A 13,092-nucleotide genomic window follows, 5' to 3' on the forward strand; every position below is an offset into this window, starting at 1 on the left:
CTCAATACTGATGATAACATTTAGGATTAAGGAAAAGAGTCACTCAAGCATGAAAAGCTCTAAACTACACTAATAATTAAGGTAAATGATTCTTCCTCAGCTGCAGAGTATTCAAGTGTGTACGGAGTGAGTTGTAAACGCAGGAGAAGGGAGCTGGTCGGGTGTATGAAGGCAAATGAGTCTTGAGATATGACTCTGGTGCCCAAGTCAAGATAAAGGATGTGGAGGCAGCCCTCTCGTTTTACTGTGCTTCGCTTGGGTGTGCTTCACAGATACTGCTTTCCTTTCTTTCTTTTTTTTTTTTTTTTTACAAATTGAAGATCTGTGGCAACCCTGAGTTGAGCAAGCCAATCAGCACCATTTTTTCAACAGCATTTGCTCACCTGTGTCTCTGTGTCACGTTTTGATAACTCTCACAATATTTCAAACTCTTTCTTTATTATTATATTTGTTACGGTAATCTGCAGTCACTGACTTCTGAGGATACTACTATGACTCGCTGAAGGCTCAGATGATGGTTACCACTTTTTAGCAATAAAACTTTTTTTTAATTCAGGTATAGTTCATTTACAATGGCAATAAAGTAGTTTTAAACTAAGGTACGTACATTGTTTCTTTAGACATGATGCAGCTGCACACTTAACAGACCACAGAATAGTGTAAGCATAACTTTCATATGCACTGGGAAACCAAAGTCACGTGACTCGTTTTATGGCGATGTTCAGTTTACTGTGGTAACCTAGAACTGAATCCACCATATCTCTGAGATATGCCTGCACAGCTCACATCAGCTGAAGATCAGAGCTTTCTATGCCAATGTTTTGTTTCTCTCCTCCATACTTAATGGGATAACAATAACTCTCCCAGAAGATGAGTGCAGAAGGAGGAAAGTCAGATTCCTCAGTATGGAAGGACTCCAAGAGGTGGCTGGGCGATGGAATGTATGTCAAAGATATTTACACCAAAACTTTGAGAAGTGTATACAAAATGTGAAAATGCTCAGAATTTTTTTTTTTGATCCATCTGAAAGGTTCAGACTTTTATTTGCGACACACACCATGCATGTCAGGGATGTAACTCTGAGAAAACAATAGCAGTTTAAAGAATAAAAAACAGAAGCATGTTTCAGAAACGAATTTCATTGGAAAATTTGAACTTTGGGTCCTGATTCTGCTGGGTTCAGAGGAAAAAGGCATGAAAAGATCACAAGTTGCCTAGTATTCCCTTTCCAAGGGTTTAGTAACCGTGAGCCTGCTACTTCACCTGGTGCAGCTTGAAGGCACGGCCTTTGTTCTTCTTACCTAACGTGGGTGGGACGCTCAGTACAAAAATAGATACATGCAGGCCTGGGGCTGGACAAAGGTGAAGGCCTGCATTTATTATCTCCTTCCCCCTCCACTAACCCCAGGGAAAACAGAAAACTTGATCAACTACCAAGTAAATGCCTGAGTGACTCTGGGGAATTCTAATTATAGTTGGGTCTAAAAAGAACATGGTCAGTATGATGATTTCTCTATGTATTTACAGAACTATTTTGAAATTCTCTAAGGCTCCCCAAACACACACACAGACACACACACACACTCAGCAGACTACAGTTAGTTCACAGCTATTCCCATCCATTAGGGAAAACTCCGCTAGAAGAGGGTATGTCACTTAGCAGTCTGGAGCCCGTGAGACATGCAAGGACACAGTTGTCTAGAGTTTGGGTCTATTTCATCTTTAATGAGATCTTGTGAGCACGATCAACCTTGGACACACTTATGAGGTGTCTACTGTGCACCACAGGACATAAATCGGATAATGTTCCTCCCTGCTTAAAACTCTCCAATGGTTTCTCACTTCACTTTCAAAAAACCAAGCTCTCTCTGCCTAGGCCCACAAGGACCCACCAGATCTGCACCCCGCCCCCCTCAGCTCTCTGACCTCATGTCAGGTAAACTTTCTCAGCCCTTTCTGTTCCTTCAAAGCACCAAAGCTCATTTGCATCCTGAGCCATGACACTTGTAAGCCTTCTCCCTTGGTACACTCATCTCCTGGTTCCTTCTCCTCCTCCAGCTGTCAGCAAAAATGCCCTCCCTCCTGTCCCATCCCCACTCCTGTTTTCTCGTACACCTAGCACACGTTACCCCCTGACATTTCTTCATTTATTTGTTTATTCACTTGTACATCTCTCCCCACTAGAATTCAAGCTCCATGGGACCCTGTTTCCTGCAGTCGCCTCAGCACCAAGAACAGCGTCTGACACCTGGTGTGTGCTCAATATATATTATTTGTTGAATGAAAAAGAAAATCAGTATCTCTTAAAAATTCTCCCATAACATAACATTCCTTTAAAATTCCCTAAAGCAGTGAATAAGGAATGCCAAGGCCAGACTTAAGCTGTCTTCTTGAGAAGGCTTAAGTTAAAGGGAAATCTCCCAGGGAAAGGACACCACAGATCAGCAGCTCTCTAGCGTGAAGGAGCCCACCGAGCCCAAGGCTTTTCTCCCCTCCACCTTTTCTCACTCTCTCCTCTATCACTCTATCTCTTCGGACTCGAGAAGATCCATCAAGATGACTACTCAGACATTCAAATTAAGACCACGTGGCAAGTAACTGGCAACCTGAATGGCCAGCTGAACTGCTGTTACAAAGGTGCTTCATCTTTAAGAAGATTCATCGGAAGTCAATGGAAACAGTGGATTGCAGCAGCCCCACATCAGATGACGGCTATGCGAGGATTCCAGCCCGCACCCTCAGCCCTCTGACGCAACAACAAAAGGCTGCCCTGCCCCTGGGACCCCTAGATTAGGCATTCAGAGATTTTTACTCCCTGATAGGCAGGGTCAATGCCCCTACTCAGCCCTGAAGTAGTTTCAGAAGACTGACTGTCGCCCCGTCCACACTCCCATAAAGTTATGGGAGTAAAATCTCTGAGAGGGGTATGAGATAGGAGAGAAGGGGGCAGGGCACAGCCATTCAACAAATGATGCAGCATTAACACCAAAATGGTGGAAGGTTCAACCCCTAACAGGCCTTGAGGCTCAAGACAGTGGGAGATTTGACTTCTGGTAGACTTTGAGCTTCATTATACCCTCATTGTAATATTAACATGGTAAATCACACCCCCACAGGTGTCATGACAGCTCTGAGGCTGACCATAAGAGGTCAAAGAGTGGGCAGTGGCCCAATTCTTGGGAATCGCAGCCTCCTTCCCAGGGTAGTTGAAATGGTCTTCCCACTTGCTGGCATGTGAAGCTACCAAGACCATAAGAACTGGCAACACCGTGGTTCACGGCCACCTCTCTCCTCGTGCTCTGTCTATGGAGTATGTTTCTACTTTTACTTGAACCTGAGCACCGAACCCCTACACCTTGTGGCCTTTCTCTCACCTTCTGAAACAGTCTACACTCTATGTAGTATGTATCTCTCTAAATACATCTATCTTCACTCAAAGAAAAAAAAAAAAAAAGAAGAAGAAAGGAAAGAAAAGGGAAGAAACAAAGAGAGGAAATAAGACAGAAAAAGACAGACGAAGGAGAGATCACAGGTGGGCAGGGAGGGTTCCAAAAGCATCACTGATGGAGTGGCCCTGGAAGCCACCTTCTGCCATGGAGGCCACACAGGCAGGTGTCTGATGTAAAAGTCCTTTCTGCCCTTCCTCTGTGCCTAGCTGTTCCCAGATGAGCATCAGTTTCTTAGAATAAGGGATTTTAAGAATGAATGAGACTGCAGAGATCAGAGACCACACCATCATTACAGATGAGGAGATGGGGGTCCAGAGAGGTTAAGTGATCTGCCTGTGTCACACAGCAGGCAACAGCAGACCTGGTGCCAGAAGCCCAGTCTCCCTCTCTGTGGTCCAATGTCATTACAACCTTAAGCCTCATTTTAAGTTCAGAGGAGGATTTCACTTAATTGCTTTCTATAAGCATTAAGAAGAGGCAGAAGGAAGATGGGTAGGGAGAAGTGGTGACATGGAGGGGAGGAGCTGAGGGTAGAATTTAGATGCTAATATAATTATCATATATATCATATATATAATAAGGGCAAAGAAAAATGGACTGAAAACATGAGGCAAACAAAGACAAGGTCAAAGAGAATTTTAAATGTGTGCCTCACCCCATTCATACATAGACCAGTCCCAGCTTAATGACAGACTAAAACAATAATCAATAGTCTCTGGACCAGTCAAGTAAAGAATACTCCATATTAACCTACAGAAACAGAAAACGAAGAGTGGACAGAGATTACAGTCCAACAGCGAGCGTTGTTCTCACCAGTCTTGGAAAAGCAGTGAAGCATCATAGCCAATGACCCTCCCATGTGACCCCAAGTCAACAGGAACTGTTAGCAGCCACAGGTGTAAAATGTGAGAACATGTGTTTCTTATAATTCTGATTTTTCAAGTTGTGTTTCCATGACTGCCTGATATAGTGTTGTGTTCCCCTGGTGGTGGAAAAACGTTTTCAGAATGCTGTATTCTCAGTTCCAAAACACCTTCTTCAATAGCAAAATGTCCCTCATATAGCTTTTTAGGGGGAAAAAGAAACACTATCAGATTAAATTTATCCATTTATTGGAAGAGGAATTCTACTTTCAAAGTGTTAAAATATGGGAATTACATGATTTAGAAGAGCAGAAACAAAGGAATCGCCCTCTCTCCCATAAATTATCCGTGCAGTAACACAGCAGGCTGATCATTTAAAAGTAATCTTGGAAAGAGAGAAATTAAAAATAATTTTTTTACTATTTTATGTCCTGTTAATATAAATGGGTATAATTTTACTAGGGGAAACATTTGCAATAAGTTTCCTTATGCTTTAGCAGCTTAGCATCTACTGACCCTACTTACTGCGATGTCCTTCAGTTTTTGTATAGAGACTCACCCCTCCCAGGCCCGGCGGGTCTGAGCATTCATTCTCACTCCAGACACACGAAGAGCATGTGATTCAGGGCTGACTCATGGGAGCCTTGCATTCATTCAGTCCCACAGACTTTTTTGGCGATGGCCCGTGACCTCATCAGAACCAAGGGAACTTGTGGCTGGAGGTGAGGACACTTCCCGACGGATGAGGCTGGAGTTGGACCTGTGAGGATGGAGGGACTAGAACTGCCACACTCATCCTCTGAGCACACAGGGTCTGAGAAAGAGACCAATGAAGTGGGGAAGTGGGGGTGAAGAAACCCTAGCTGTTGATGGTGCTGGCTGGATCCATCGGTACCTGAAGCTAGCCCTACTTCTGGACTTTTAACTTATACCAGCAAATAAATTGTCTATTTTGCTTAAGCTAGTGTGGTCAGGTTTTCTATCACTGGCACTACAAACATTCTTAAGGGGTGTGGAAATTGGTACTAGAAGTGAATGTTGAACATGACTAACCCCAAAGTGTGCACCTGGCTGATTTAAGATTGGGTGAAGGCTAGTGCAGGCTCTCCCCAGCTAGGAAGTTGGCCATCCTGGTTATGTGATGGCAACATTGCTGGTTATGCTGCCATCTATTGACTCCTGTGTCTAAGACCACAAGCTTACTGAAGGTATATCATTAAAGGATTTGGAGGAAAAATTTAGGATGTTGGAGTGTGTTGGCTACTTCTTGTAGCCTTCAGTGAGATCTACAGGAAAGAAATAAAGTTAGGATGAAACTAATTGGAAGCACAAAAGAGAAAAAAAAAAGCCTTTTCCCCCTGAGATCTACAACCAAGATGGCTGAGAGTTAAATAATCTGGAGCCTTGTGGGTTGAAAAATCCAAATCCTCTATGCTGTGCTAACATTAGATGGAGCAGGGTCAGAAGGTAAGAACAGTATCAGGAAAGAAGTTTGAAACATAGGAGAAGCCCGATTCCCCACTGTCCCTCCAAAGACATCGTTATGTTCTCCCATCTGAGCAGAAGTCCGGTCGCTTTCATGGTGATATGCTGGGATCCTCCTCAGGAGTAGGAAGTAAATGATCAGTGACTCAATCACTTCAGGCCCCTTTTTCAAATTGCACCAAATCACAGGCCACGATACTGGGAGTGAAGGATGGTTCACTTGCTGGGAGACAGAAGCACCCAGGCTTGGTTCCACGTTCAAAGACTATGACCCAACACAATCTTGAGTTCTGCTTACTAGCCCATGAGGCTCAGGGATTAGACAATCCTATAAGTACGATAAGATAAAGTTCCCGAATGGTGGGAAACGGTTTATGATTGCTTAGACCCTAAGGAAATCCCTAGAGCCCTGAAGCCAGGAGAAGAGGATGCAGGCTGCGGACAGGTGCAGCCCTGCTCTCAGAGATGCTCTGGAGGACCACAGACAAGGAAGGTCCTCCCAGAGAGCAGGGGCACATGAAGCTGCTGACTGACCAGAGCGCTCATTCCATCGCCAGCAGAGGTGGAATTTGTTTGGCGGGTTATAAAATATGCTCGAGTCAAGTGACCAAAGTCCCATTCTCTCCTTTCCCAAATGGAAGTTTAACCGGGAAATTCCTCTGCTGTTCTCCACCATTGTGTACTGGGTGTTAAACTTATCATTTAACACTGGACCATGAGACACTTATATTCAGCACTGCCTGATAACTGTAGAGAGTTTGGGCTTGGTGATGGACTTGGACTTGCATTAGCCACCTCTCTTTGGAAGGAGGGTGAGTGCAATTTATTATGTGGGGGCATTTTTGAAACTGAATGTGTGGAAAGATGTGGGGGGGATAGGTAAATAGAGTACACATGTGCTGCTTTGGGGTTGTCCAGCATCCATTCCCCTGAATTACGGTAGAGCCTCAGATGTGGGGAGAGAGGGACCCACTGATCTTCCACGCCTGCTCTTCTGGCTTCAGTTGGGCTAACTCTACCCCGGCTCTGGGAATGGAAAGTGACTAGCCCTGGCCAGTTAGAGCCTGCGGGTCCCTGGCTGCAGTGATTGGCTCAGAGATGAACACATGACTACTTCGTACCAAGGAGATGCAATAAGACTCTTTCTAAGATGTGTGGGGCTGGGACTAGTGGTATGACAGCCACACTGTGCACATTTGGAGACCAAGAATGAAGCCAGCGCAGTGAATGAGCTGTGAGAGGAGCCTGGGACCAAGAGACACAGCCATTAGATGCAATATGTGGATGTTACTGGGATCCTGATTCAAACAAACTAAAAAATATGAGGCAATTGGAAATCTGAACAATGATTGACATTTAATAATATTAAGATTATGGCTAATTTCTAGGTGTGATAATGTTATTAAGGTTATGTTGTTTTTTACAAAGAGTCCTTAAATTTTTAAAGATACGTACTAAAATATTTGTGGATGGAAAGAATGACATCTGGGTTTGCTCCAATGTAAAGTGAAAAAGCAGGGAAAACTAGGTAGAGGTCTAAAGAAAACAAAATTGGCCTGAGATAATCATTCCTGAAGCTGGCAGAGGCATAGGCGGCAGTTCGTTACAACGTTCTGACTACTTTTTATATATGCTTGAAAGATTTCCATAATAAAAATTTTAAACAATAAAACAAAAATGACTGTGACTCACTGCCTCCTGCATCCGCCAGAGGCTGTTAAAGGGGTTTAACCCCTCTGCTATCACTGTGCTCAGACCTGGTGGTTACAGAAGTTAACCTTTTTCTCCTCCAAGTGATTTCTCTGGTTGATGGATGAAATGCGACAGAGGCTGCGGGCTCCTCTATACTGGTTCCGTACCCACGGAGTCCTTCCTAGAAAAGCTCTCAAAAGCTGAGACCCTATGAATGGCAACAAAAAAGCAAAAATCTCAGTTCCAACCAACCAACCGACCAAAGAACAGAAGAAAACAACCCTCCTTCCAGATTATCACTGTCCAGTGGAAATACAACTTGAGCCGTATGTGCAGTTCTATATTTTAAAAAATATTAAAAAGAGGGGGAAAAGTGAAATGGTAAAATATATTTCATTTAATACACTATTTCAAGAATATTATCATTACATGTACTCCCAATAAGAAAAACTTATTAATTAGGTATTCTGCACTCTTTTTTCCCTATTAAATCTTCAAAAACAGGTGTGTATTTTCATACGGGCACCATTTCAAGTGCTCGAGAGCCATTACCACACTGGACAACCCAACTCTAGACCATGAGAGCCTCATGGGGAGGCTCCCCCTTCGACACCTCTCTTACTCATCCTTTCCCCGGGCAGGATGCCTGCGCCTCACTTAACAGATAGTCAGTGTTGGGCCCTCCAGAGCCACCTCGGGCTAGAATTTCAGGATTAAAAAGTTTATCCTGCTGGAAGCCATCTCCTAAAACAGGGCATTAACAAGGTATTCTTGGGTTTGTGGCTAGTAGAATGAAAGACCAAAATCGGCTTCTCCATCCTGGAGTGTTAGTGCTGACAATCCTTGCTCAGGACTTGACTCCTCAGTGAGATACTGTGTGTGATACCTTCAAACTGGGGGCTCAGGGGAGACTCACTCAAAATCCTGAGTGGCTTTCCACCGTACACCAGGTAAAATCTAAAGTCTCTGCCGTGCCTAGGAAACACCCCCTCATCCCCACCGCCCCTGTGCTCTGACACTCCCCTGACTTCCCTGCTTATCCTCTACTTCACAGACCGATGCTCCTAGCCCCTCCCCCATCCCTTTGTCCTAGGGCATTTGTACTGACACCTTTCTCCTGGGTGTGTGGTTCGCTCCCCTCACTCCATCCATATTCTGTATTATCTGTGCACAGCCTGCTCTTCTCACTTGAGAGGGAGCTCCATGAGGCCAGGGAGCTTGTCCTGTTCACTGCCGTCTCCTCAGCTGCTTAGATCAGTAGCTGATGAATCGCATGGGCTTGAAAAATATTTGTAAATGGATTTTAAATCTTCCAACTCCAAGGTCAGCTTCATCCTTCATTTAACCTGGGGTTGGGTCTAGGCTGCCACACACCTGGCTCTAGGTAAGGGCGGTGCCCGGGTGGAGCAGGGATGTGTTGGATTTGTTCCTCCAGAAAGACCTGAGGAGCCTCGTGCTTCTGATGTGCGGTGACACAGGGCAGCCATTTAAAAAGACAGCATGGGGACCTGCCAACACAGTAGCCACGTCCTTCTCAAGCTGGGCTATCTGCCAGTGTCAAGGATATGACAGACTCTTTTAAGGTAGAAAGTGGTGAGGTGACTGCTTGGAAAGAAAAAAGGAGAACCACACCCAGGGAGGAAAGAAAGACAGGACTATCTAAAAGAACACTCCCAGAATGAGGTCACACATTCACCTGTGGTCAATCTGTATTTTACGCTCAAGGACCAGACCCCGGGGCACAAGAGGTTCTGAGGACACAATGGAGAACTTGTGTCTCCACCCCGGCCGACAGTTCGGCAGTTTTATACTCAGCAAACAACGAATGCTGGCGCTGGAACTTTACTTTCTTTCTTAGGGGAAAAATGCTTTTCACCTGTAGAAAGACCATTCCTGTTTCTTTTAAAAGCACTGTCTAATTTTAGGTAATTTAATTACAATGCAAACATTTCCCAGGTGATCACCAACATCCAATACAAGTGGCCCTCAGGGGAAAACCCAGGTGAGATACAGAGAGAAGTTTCTTATAACTCAAGGGGCCAAAGGGTGGAAAGCCCCATTTTCACATCCTGCCATGTGTTTGCTTGTGCCCACACCCAGGGAGTAGCTAGGGGCGTATGGATAGATGTGGGTTCCTTTTGGCTGCTAATCCTTAGGTATGAAGCCCAGGATAGGAGTCTCTACAGTCATTGCAGGGGTGGGGACAACAGCCATGTTATTCCTCATTCAGTCTTCTCTCCAGCCATATGGTTACTCAGCTCCTGCTAGACGCTTGAACCATGTGAACAAGAAAGCCCTTCCCTGGGCTGCTCAGAGGAAGCAAGCTCTGCATTTCTGGGCCTGACGTCACCCATCTGAACACTGCAGGAAGGGCTCAGTGACCCGAGACTTCCCCTGGGGCCCCCAGCCACACAGACGCCAGGCCTGGCTGGTACAGCTGTTACCTGAAGAGGCAGACCCAACCCCTCTGCATGTGGACAGGAAATGGGTGTATCTGTGGTTGTTACAGTAATGGGGAGGGCCCTCCTGGGATTCAGATCAAGGATATAGACAACCTGCAATGTACCAGATGGTCCCACTCAGTAAAGAATTCACCCACAAGACCTTCAAAGGTCCTGTTGCACATGGATGGAGGTGAAAAACCTGTTTAGTTGTCTGAGCCTAGAACTTAACTCCATTTTACATATAATTAAAAGTAATTATTGCACTGTTGCATTAGTCCCTGAATTTTCCAGTAATGCAACTGTCATTGCTCGCCTCTGCTGGAAAGTGTCCCCAAAGGCATTGCCACTTGCAGTATGTAAGTCTCTCTTACCCCCGTTAGTCTGCAGTTGCAGCCCACCCACTCGTGGTGATTATCAGTGCAGATGCAAACCCCTTACCCTTCACTTTGTTTGCTTATGAGCTGCACCTCATGACTTATAAATTTTATAATAAATTATACTCCTTTTATTTCTCTTTTTAATTACAGATAAAGATTACATGGATTAGGGGGAAATAATGTGTGAGGTCAGATTATTTCACTGATGAAGGTTCAATGAAGCTTCTGAAAGGGACACTAGGAAATACTGTTATTCAAAGTGAGCAGGGAGTCAGGTGGCGCTGGGAGCCACCGCTTCTGCGCATGCCCGGACTGAGCTCCCTTTAGTCAGAACGGCAGTTTGCTGGCTCTGCTCTCTGCTCGTCCAGCCTGGGAAGTGGAGAGAGGAGCCCGCGGGGACCAGCGCACCTGCTCACCTACAATCCTAGGGGGGAATCTGGCACTTTGTTTGCCGACAGTCACAGCTGCCCGTGGTGCTTCTTCCCCCTGTTTCTGTCTCTCAGTGGCTTGGCTGGAACAATCTGTTCTACTCAAATGACCTCAGATTCCATCCAATTTTGCTACTTCAAGAACTTTCTGCCTCCCATTTGGCGGCTCTGGAATCTCCAAATGATTGACTGGGAAAACAGACTGTTGTTGGAAAAACACTTCCAGGTTGTCTCTCATGGGACAGCTGCCCCATCAGCCCACTGGAAAGACAACAGAACATACGTTGGTCCCTCAACTCCAAACATATGCGCAATAAATCAGAAGAGGTATGACCACAAGGTGATCAGCTCTACCATTTTGTGTGCGTGTTTTGTTTGTTTTTGGTTTATTTGTGGTTTTGTTGTTGTTTTTGCTCAGTGCTGACTAAATGACTCCTTCCCCTGCTGCATGGAACCTGCTTAATTCAGTCTTGGGTCATTTCATTTAGTTTCTGAATCATTCCAACAGAATGATCAGCTGGTGGCTTATGTAAAAAGCAACTCCATGACTACATTTAAATATTGACTAGTTTGAGAACAGCACACCACGAAGACTTGAGGTATAAAAACCACAAATGGTTTATATTTTGTAAGACACCCTCAGGAGGGTAAATGGACATAGTTAAACAAAATTAGAATGATTTCTCCCTGCCTCACCCCTGCCTACCACCATTGAAAAATAAAAAACAAAGACTAAACAACAAACAGAACCCAACCCAGGTGTTTCTCCTGGCTTTGGGGTGGCAGTTGTGCACATACGTAGCTGTCTGGGTTCCATGCTGAGGTCAAGCATAACTTGTTATAAAAGCATAACCGCCACCTGGGCCTACAGCCCCTCCCACCCCAGCCACAGCCCTTTGCCATCATCACCGCTGCCTCCTTCCAGATTTGCTTCTCCAACTCCAGCCCCTTTGGCCCCACGCTCAACCTCTCAGCCAGTTTTCTCCAGCCAAAAAGAAAAGGGCACCAAGAAGATTACTTTCTAGAAGTAAAAATATCTTTTATGATCTTGTATGTGTTCACCCTGTGCACGTGCCTCTGACTGCACGGCTCGCCAGGGGGCAGGGATGCTGCTTACTCCGCAAAGACTTAGTGTCTGTTGTGTGCCAAGTGCTGTTTTAGGTGGTGGGGCTACTACGGTGATCCAACAGAGGAGATTCTCCACCCTCACGGAGCTCGCATTCACATCTGAGTTGACACTGTGATGGGAGCAATTTATCCCTCCTTTTGTGCAGTGCAGGTGTTACACAGAGTAGCCTCACAAAGGTCACTGCCAGAGGAAGGGCTAATTCAGGTGGACTCCAGTGTAAACGTACTGTGCACCCAAGTCCTGGGGTATTACTCATTTCAGTTTGAGAACCATTTCCATACAAACACTTGAGGGGATGCTGCCAGGCCAGCCCACTAAAGTCTAATTATTTCACAATGACTGAGCTGAAACTTCAGTTCCAAGTCTTCGAGGGAGAGGACTTAGAGATGGTGGAGGGAAGAGGGCTTCACTACTTTCTGCTGCGCCAGCCTCAGCCTCTGACCCCGTCCCCAAGCCGGTCCTACACTTTCCGTTGACTCCACTCAGGACATAAGGGGCTCCTGTCCCTGAGTACTTCTTACCCACTGGTCATAATTCCCTCTACAGGGTAAGATGATCTCATCAAGATATCAGGAAGAAACCAACTTGCTGCTTTTTATTTTTAAAGATAGAGGAGTTCTTAACCCAAATGACGCTGAATTAGTGGACTTTTTGTTGAGATAAAGGAACCATACAGTAGAGTCACAATCTCGGGGGTTAACGTCCTTAAGTTTCTCCCACTTTTTATAGTTTTCTTCTTTCACTTAAAATAAATATAAATATATATATATATATTTCTTATTAAAAAGTCATACATGAAAAGTTTAGAAAGTATAATTTTTTAAATGACCTATTAGTACTCAGAGAAAACCAGCTACCATTTTGGAATTTCCTTCTAGTATTCTTTTCTCTGTGTGTGTGCATCTGAAATGGGATCATACTGTATATCTATAGTCTTATACTCTTTCACATTTCCCCATATTATTAAATATTATCCTTGCAGGGAGGGAAATAGCTCAGTGGTGGAGCACATGCTTAGCATGCACAAGGTCCTGGGTTCAATCCCCAGTACCTCCACTAAAAAAATACATTAAAAATGTTATCCTAACACGATTTTATCACCTATGTATATATTCTTCATTGTCAGACATTTAAATTGCATTCAATTTCATTATTACAATTCCTACTATGATTAATATACTTGTATCTAAATGTCTGTGGTATTTTCAGATTACTCCCTTAGGAT

At 44.7% G+C, this 13,092-nt stretch overlaps 1 protein-coding gene across 3 annotated transcripts in view; it reads right to left on the minus strand.

Moving 5' to 3' along the window:
* The window catches only part of WIPF1 (WAS/WASL interacting protein family member 1), a 117,195-nt gene that overhangs the window by 34,778 nt on the left and 69,325 nt on the right, over positions 1–13,092 (minus strand). The window lies entirely within an intron of this gene.

The sequence above is a fragment of the Camelus bactrianus genome, chromosome 5, assembly GCF_048773025.1.
Source record: "Camelus bactrianus isolate YW-2024 breed Bactrian camel chromosome 5, ASM4877302v1, whole genome shotgun sequence".
In the NCBI taxonomy this organism is placed as follows: domain Eukaryota; kingdom Metazoa; phylum Chordata; class Mammalia; order Artiodactyla; family Camelidae; genus Camelus; species Camelus bactrianus.